Here is an 8,658-nt window from a genome sequence, read left to right on the forward strand (position 1 = left end):
GGCTGCCCGCCTCAGTTAATACCTACAATTAACTAAGGTGGTCATTTTTTATTAACCGAGACGGTCACAGTCAACCGTCTCGCAAAATCGATTTACGGAACCGTCCTAAAATCTATTAACCGAGGCGGAGAGGCCCGCCCCGCCTCCAAAAATACCCCCATTTTTTGAGGTGGTTAACATTCTTGAGGCCCAGCAAAAAGACCATATTCAGTAGCCAGGTACAAAATAAGTTATTATATAGCCACCTCCATTTATGATAGTTTTATATACTAATTTACGATAATATCAATATATATTTACGATAATTGGGTTACTATAATACATGGGGATATTTACCATAACATTATAGTAAACTACTTAGTAAGGAGTTACTATAATTTCTTAAATTAACATAGTAATTATCGTAACTCAAAGTGGCTACATAATAAGTTATTTTATAGCCAGCTACATGGTAGTAGTTCTATATATATGAGAGAGAGAGAGAGAGGAGTTAGGGTTTCACTCACTCAGCCGTCTCTCCCTCCCTCAGCCCGACGCCTCTCCCGAGCCCCGACACCCCTCCCCATCCCGCCGCTCCCTCCCTCCACTGTGTCCCTCTCTCTCCCTCCCTCCACTCTCTCCCTCTCTCTCGCCACAGCGGCGGCGATCGTTCCTCTCTCTCCCCACAGCGTGACGGCGCCCTCAGCTCCTCCCCCCACGCAGAGGGCCGATGCGCCTCCGCTCCCTCCCTGGCCGGAGGCGGTGGCCGTGCTCCCTGGCCGGCAGCGTCGATCCAATGCAGATCCAATGGACGAGGTATGCCCTCATCCTTTCTCTCCTCTCTTAGATCCAGGGAGGATCTGTCCCTCACCCTTTCTCTCCCTCGCAGATCCATGGCGGCGTGCACGGGGAGGCCAGATCCGGTGTCGACTCCCTCTTCTCCCTCCCCGATGGGCACGGATCAGGCGGTGCCTCGCGCGTGGAGGCTGGATCTGGCTTCCCCGGCAGCGGATCGGGAGGTGGGGAGCGCGTAGAGGCTGGATCCAGCTTCCCCGGTGGTGGATCGGGTGGCGAGGAGCGTGTGGAGGATGGATCTGGCTTCCTCGACTGCGGATCGGGGGCGGGGAGCATGCAGGGGCAGCGGTGGGGAGGCCTAGATCCAGGTCCAGTTGGGTTGCGGCTTTTTTCTTTTTTTGCTTTTTAATTCGATTTACCGAGGCGGACATTTCAACCGTCTCGATAAATACCCGATTTATCGTGACCTTTCGGCCAAGGCGGTTGTGATGCCCACCTCGGTTAAGTTTACAATAGTAGTTTTAAACACCCCCTTTATATTGCAATTCCATGTAGAAGTTAGCACATGCTTTAGGTCCTATTTGGAAGGCCTTCCCTGTTCGCTTGAGGTTATCAGCTAGAATCTATAGTATTTTTCTCTCACAACAAAACAGCTTCAGCTGGCTTATCAACCGGCTTTAATATTAGCCGAACATGTCTGTGCACTGTAGCAAGAAATATTTCTCTCTCTCTTCTTCAAATGAGAGTTGGTGTTGGTGATGCCGGTATTTCTAGTTTCATCGGCTTGGACTCCTCTGACCAAGCGAGAGAAAAAAAAACTGCTAAACAAGTCTGAGCATAGATTTGTTTGCATACACCCAAGAGTACTAGAAATGTGGATCCAAAAGAGCCCGGCCTGTAGCAGCGCAGCGCAGGTGTGCCGGTGTGTTGTCCAGCCCTTGCAGGACCTAGGGCTAGCTGCTCGAATTGACGTGAGTAGCCAACACAGAAGCATCAGCCTTTCCTTCAAAAAGCACAGAGAGAGTAGTGAGGGAGAGGGATCGCAGAGAACGTGAGTGCATGCGTACGTGCGTGAAAACTGAAAACTCAAGCCGGCCAGGATCAAGTTGACGGCCACACCACACCACAGCTCACCAGGCAGCGGGCACCCGGCACCGGCGCCCCCCTAGCCTGTCGACATGTCGCCCAAAGCATCATGCGATTTGTCTGTTACCATTCCCATTCTCGCGTCGCTGTCGCGGCGTTGCGTCCCTGTGCTGCCCTGTTTCCATTTTTGTACAGTTATGCGCCCTTTCTGAAATGCCGCTGCGCTTAGTTTGCACATCATCGTCTTTATAGCTCGATCGGCAGTTCTCGGGTGGATGTTTGGATCTATGACTAAAATTTAGAATGTATCACACCGAATATCATATCTATTGTTAAATTGAGTGTTTGGATATTATTAACCTATTATTAGCACATGTTTACTCTATATTATCAAATTATAGACTAATTAGATTTAATAGATTTGTCTCATAAATTAGTCTCAATCTGTATAATTAGTTTTATAATTAGTGTATGTTTAATACTTAAAATAGTGTCAAACATATCTACTGTAGTCGATACGACATGGACTACGCCTTGTTCGTTTGGGTTTGTTCGGCTAATAAGTCATGGTTGAAAGTACTATCGACTAATTTGATGTAAAAGAAAAATACTATTCATTAACTGAAAAAATATAACTTATAAGCCTGACAAGCTCCAGCGAACATGGCACTCCTAGCTCCTGCGACGACGCTTCGGGCCTGATCCTCACATGCACACGATAGGAAGCAAATGGATGGATGGGTACAGTTCGTGCTTGTCAGCCGTGAGATTTGTTTGGAGTACACGCTAGGAGAGAGGAGTAGGGAAATTAAACCGCACATTTGTTTGGTGTTTAAAATAGACTAGGAAAATACACCTTCCATAAAAAAAATTCATTCAATACGTGCATGGATCCTACAGTAAGATTTAAATTTCTTAGTCTCTGACCCAACAAATGCCTAACAATTTGTACTAGATTATATTATCATACAAAATTTAGTATTCTGTAATCATACCTGATAAATGTCTCGTATGGTGTTCGTTTTATAGTCATGTGAAACAGAATATAAAAGGTTTCGATAGAAATGTGCCGCTGCATGCACATCATATTAGGTTAAACCACACGCCAGTGCCACCAAACGGAAAATCACTGTCAGACGATTTTAAACCGACAATGATAGGTGTATCACTGTCGGTCCATAAACAACGAATTAATCACTGCTGAATTTTAAAATCAATCGGCAGTAATCCCTCGATCCTGACCTGAAATTTCTATTCAATGCATTTAACTTGCTATCCGGTTCACATCCGTGTCCTTATTAGGCCTTCCCTCTCTCGCTCTACCTCTGGCCTCATCTCTCTCTCTCTCCATGCGCCTCTCTCTCCCTCTCCTCCCCTACTCCTGAATCTCTAACCTGGCACGGACGCTACTGATAGCGATGGCGCAGGAATGGGCCTAGCATCGGTGATGTGGCTCGATAGTGGTAGGACATTGCATGGGCGTGAGCGGTTGCCACGATGTGGGCATATGTTCTATTCGCTTAGTTAATAAGTCATGGTTGAAAGTAATATTAACTGATTTATTATGAAAAAAAAATAATATTCGTTGACTAAAAAAGTACAGCTTATAACTCAAGCGAATAGGACGTAGCCGGCAGGAGCACCGACACGAGCGGCGTTGGTGTTTTTTTTTCATTTGTTTTGTGAAATTCTGTATCGGGTGAGCAACTGATAGTGAAAAGTTAGACCTATCACTGTCGATTGTCCACTGATGGATCAATATCTGATAGTGAAAGGCTATTTGGAACCAACGGTGAAAGCAGATTCTAGGGTACGTAGTGCGCTAGCTATACATATTCTGAAATGGACATGGTGGTATATATCATATACTTTCTCCGTCTTGCGTTGGTTTCTTGGTTACTAGTGCATCACGCGCGCCATTGCGCGCGCCGACAATTAAACGGATATCAAACCGTGCAGGTAACGGTGCTTATGTAGCATGCAGTACAAGCATAATAATTAACGGTAAATGTAGCACAGAGGTAGCAAGTTTACTTATATTACATGGATGGATGCCATTAAGACGGCAATGTGTGTTTGCCATAGTGTAGGTAGCAGCAGGTAGGAGGTGTAGTTCCATAAGATTAGATCGTCGGATCCTAGACTATACAAGGATGACGACGAACTGCAAAAGCGGGCAGATTATGCATACAAAAGACATTCTTGTGTGCCGGTATAGCAACCTAGGCACCAGAGGTTTGAACTGGACTTGTAAACACCAATGTACATAGTGCTGAAGACGAGCTGGGTTGTAGGCGCGACGGCGGCCATGCAAAAGGCGATGCACCAAGGGATGTCCCAAACTGCACAAAAAAGCAAATAGGTTGAGCTGATGACAGGAGCGGTGAAGCTGTCTTTGTAAAACTATGGCAACATGTATTTAAAAACATGTTTCACTTTTTCTGATTCCCCGAAGAGGATTTGCGTGCAGCAGACTTGGCACGAGGCTTAGTATCCTGAGGTCTAGTCCATCACGCGTGCCCTTGCGCGTGTAGTATATTAGGAGGATTATCATATACAGATGTAGTTTTTTTTTGGCAAAGAATTTGTTTCTCCTTGACCACCGCTGACTAAATAAATTCAGTTTAGTATGTGCAGAGGGAATGTTGATAAGATGAGTAAGTTAATATATAGACGCATGTAACCTGACGATCCAAATGGGCAAAAAAGGAGCGCATACCTGGTTGATGCTGGTACCATTGAGAAGCGACATACTGAATATGTAAGAAACCAGGAAGGCAAATGTAACAAGGAAATGACATCTGCGGAAAAACGTAAACAAACTGCACATATGAATACATTATTGAACCACTAAATCAAAGAATTAACTGAACTGAGAGGTGGGCAATACACTGCCTACACACAGGTACCTGGTTTGTGTAAGAGACGACAAAGCTACAAGAATCTGAATTACCATTATGTCAATACTGTAAGTAACTTTTCATAAAAGAGATCAACAAGAAAAACAGGTAACCTGAAAAATAGCAGCATTTATATAACCAAGACAGTAGATATTGCCAACAAAATATTTCTTTTCAAACTAACCTTTGGGTTTCAGAATTTCTGAAAGCGCTATGGTGCCAAACTCAAAGGCATTACCATTTCAATAATAAACAACTCAACTAAGACACTACATGGAGTAAGTAATGGGAAAATAAGCTGAGTAAACAGGCACACAAGAAATTGTATCGTAGAAAACAGCTCAGGTCTACAGACTACATCCACATTCAGTGGAAAAGCAACTCAAGTATACAGACTGCGTAAACAGTCAGTTAAAAGGCTATGCTATCAAGTGATGCTAACCCAATTGTACTTGCAAAGATTGTCAATGTTGTTGTTCATGCATGATTTGCCATATTTTCTTCCCAACAGAATTAGCAATCCAAATGAACGATGTGTAGATAAAATGGGTTAGACTGAGGAATGAAGACAAAGTGGTTCAATCCAGGCAATCTTACCCCACGAATACATAAAATGGGTTAGACTGAGGGACGAAGACAAAGTAGTTCAATGCAGGCAATCTTACCCAACACCATGGTTTTGAGCTCAAGAGCTAACTTGATGAGCAGGAAGGTTAACTAAACAGTAAACCTCGAATAGTAGGCAAAATAAACTAGCGAATGTGGGTATCAAAATAGACAGTGGATTGGGGTAAATAAGATCCAATACCATGTTTTTTATGTCAGCGTAACCTGATGACCAGGAAGTTAAACTGAAAAAGAATCTCAACTAATAGGCAAAACTAATTAGCGAATGTAGGTACCAGAATCAAATCAAATATCACGAACACTGCAAAATTGCTTGGAAAAGAATAGTTGGAGACATTTATATTCTAATGAGAACGTGTATGTTCACGTAGCTACAGAGTGTTAACGATAATTAAACAAACGCTCAGAGCATAAACCTTATGAAAGCTTTGATGCTGTTGTAAATAGATCTTTACTTCACCAACTACAGAAACTATAGTACTAAAACTGTCATCAGCCAACACCATGTGAGATGCCCCTTTGGCAACCTGAAACATTAGAGGACCGGCAGTTCATTCCACGGAAGCCGCGAGAGGTAGGCGGTGACGAAGTGTGGACCTGATGACTTGCTACGGGCACCAGGGTGGCGGTGATGGTGGTTGCGCTGCTCCGGGATAATCACAAGAGCCTGCATGTCCGGTTACGTTGTGGTCACAATGTCTGGGAAAGATGGTCGCTTTCCAATACACCTCAGGTTGCTGGAGGCGCCAGATCACCCACAGTCCTAATGAAAGACAGACAAAGCAAGCAACGAGATGAGAAGCTGCACTTTTAATCACACTTTCAGCATAAGACAACCACATGTAACTAAAACAAAGAACACCCCTAATGCGCAAATGTCAGAATAAACCCGTAGAGAAATAGATGGCAATACCTGGCCTGTCCTAGAATTACACACGTAGGAAGTATTGCCGATACCCTACTGTGATTCAGTTGTAACGAAAAGCAAACAGAGTAGACAAGGAGATCAAAGGTGCATTTGTATACAGAAGAATCATTAGCATGAACTAGCCCAAACAACAAAAATGGATACTGTTAATATAATATCAACATAAGTCTATAAAGAAAACAGATGGCTTATTGTTGTACAACTTTCATTTATTAATTAATCTGCAGTAGTGGCTTTCACCCCTCCTGTTTCTTTCCCCCAAAAAAAAAACAGATGGTGCAAAGCGACCCTTTTCTGACATTACACCCTTGAGAGGAATCACTGAAACCACACTGCAGTTCAGAGTAAGCATACAGCAGCAACGTATGAGAGTAAAGTTGCTGTTTGGATGAAAGGAACGAATAGCAAAGATGGCCTTAAAACACACTTTCGTCAGAAGGAAGGTAAAAAGAATTTAGGGGGTGTATACCTTCCAGATCTAGAACCGAGGAGCAAACCGGAGCCACCAGAGAGGACGACGTCTCCGTCACGCGAATCCCCGACTTCCCAATGCAGATCCACCCGCGAACACACTGCACGTACGCACGCACGGAAACCTCCGATCAGGAATCTCGCAAGAGTAACCGAAAGGGACAGCCATCGACCGCACACTTCAAGCCCAACGAACCTGTAGGTCGAAGCAGGCCGCCGGATCTGACCTTTCTCGCCGAATCTCGCCTTCCGGAGCGCGAAACACCCGAGAGGAAACACCTTTGTGGCCAGGAGGAGGCGGCGGCGCATCGAACCATGGGGCCCAAAGCCGGATCCCGGCACAACCGCCGGCGAGAAAGTCCGCGTAAAGGTGGGCGGGGGCTTTGGGTTCGGCGAGTGAGAGGCGAAAGGGCGGAGAGGGGCGGACGGGAGAGGGAGAGGAAGGGCTGGAAGAGACTGGAAGGGGGCGGCGACCGTGGCGGAGAGCTCGAGGGAGGCGGGGTCTGGTTTCATCGTTTTTGACGGCACGACGGGAGGCTTCGAGAGGGCACGGACGCGGTGGGAGTAGATATCGGAAGGCGGGCGCTGTAGAAGGCGGCGGGAGCAACCAGGACCTTTGATCTACGAATCGAACGGCAGAAGTAATTTCGGTGACGTGGATAGCCTGGACGGCGGCCGAAGCTCCCTGCTTTGATAAGAAGAGATTTATTAATTAATCTGCAGTAGTGGCTTTCACCCCTCCTGTTTCTTTCCCCCAAAAAAAAAACAGATGGTGCAAAGCGACCCTTTTCTGACATTACACCCTTGAGAGGAATCACTGAAACCACACTGCAGTTCAGAGTAAGCATACAGCAGCAACGTATGAGAGTAAAGTTGCTGTTTGGATGAAAGGAACGAATAGCAAAGATGGCCTTAAAACACACTTTCGTCAGAAGGAAGGTAAAAAGAATTTAGGGGGTGTATACCTTCCAGATCTAGAACCGAGGAGCAAACCGGAGCCACCAGAGAGGACGACGTCTCCGTCACGCGAATCCCCGACTTCCCAATGCAGATCCACCCGCGAACACACTGCACGTACGCACGCACGGAAACCTCCGATCAGGAATCTCGCAAGAGTAACCGAAAGGGACAGCCATCGACCGCACACTTCAAGCCCAACGAACCTGTAGGTCGAAGCAGGCCGCCGGATCTGACCTTTCTCGCCGAATCTCGCCTTCCGGAGCGCGAAACACCCGAGAGGAAACACCTTTGTGGCCAGGAGGAGGCGGCGGCGCATCGAACCATGGGGCCCAAAGCCGGATCCCGGCACAACCGCCGGCGAGAAAGTCCGCGTAAAGGTGGGCGGGGGCTTTGGGTTCGGCGAGTGAGAGGCGAAAGGGCGGAGAGGGGCGGACGGGAGAGGGAGAGGAAGGGCTGGAAGAGACTGGAAGGGGGCGGCGACCGTGGCGGAGAGCTCGAGGGAGGCGGGGTCTGGTTTCATCGTTTTTGACGGCACGACGGGAGGCTTCGAGAGGGCACGGACGCGGTGGGAGTAGATATCGGAAGGCGGGCGCTGTAGAAGGCGGCGGGAGCAACCAGGACCTTTGATCTACGAATCGAACGGCAGAAGTAATTTCGGTGACGTGGATAGCCTGGACGGCGGCCGAAGCTCCCTGCTTTGATAAGAAGAGATGTCTGAAACTGTTTCTCGGTGGCCGCATGTTTGGCCCTTGTTACCTAGTGCTAGTCTGCTGGTCTTGGTCCAGCTAGTCATCTATGTTTCTACTTCTGAACTATTTTAAACTTCTGTATTTCCGTTACATCGTTAATGGAAATGGGGCGAGCCTCGATTCGAAAATCATATACTTTCTCCGTTCTAAATTGCTACAGCCT

At 46.6% G+C, this 8,658-nt stretch overlaps 1 long non-coding RNA gene across 9 annotated transcripts; it reads right to left on the bottom strand.

Moving 5' to 3' along the window:
- Positions 1 to 3,876: 3,876 nt before the first annotated feature.
- LOC136527337 (uncharacterized) lies at positions 3,877 to 8,454 on the bottom strand. Of its 9 annotated transcripts, none has more exons than XR_010776760.1 (7): positions 7,950 to 8,454; positions 7,752 to 7,854; positions 6,983 to 7,471; positions 6,785 to 6,887; positions 4,770 to 6,150; positions 4,580 to 4,661; positions 3,877 to 4,202 (listed from the first exon to the last, which is right to left on the bottom strand). It is a non-coding gene; the product is annotated as an uncharacterized lncRNA (long non-coding RNA). The 9 variants fall into 9 exon arrangements; XR_010776758.1 differs by having other exon boundaries at positions 3,877 to 4,469; XR_010776757.1 differs by having other exon boundaries at positions 3,877 to 5,914; positions 5,985 to 6,150.
- Between the last annotated feature and the right edge of the window lie 204 nt (positions 8,455 to 8,658).

The sequence above is a fragment of the Miscanthus floridulus genome, chromosome 19 (assembly GCF_019320115.1).
Source record: "Miscanthus floridulus cultivar M001 chromosome 19, ASM1932011v1, whole genome shotgun sequence".
In the NCBI taxonomy this organism is placed as follows: Eukaryota; Viridiplantae; Streptophyta; class Magnoliopsida; order Poales; family Poaceae; genus Miscanthus; species Miscanthus floridulus.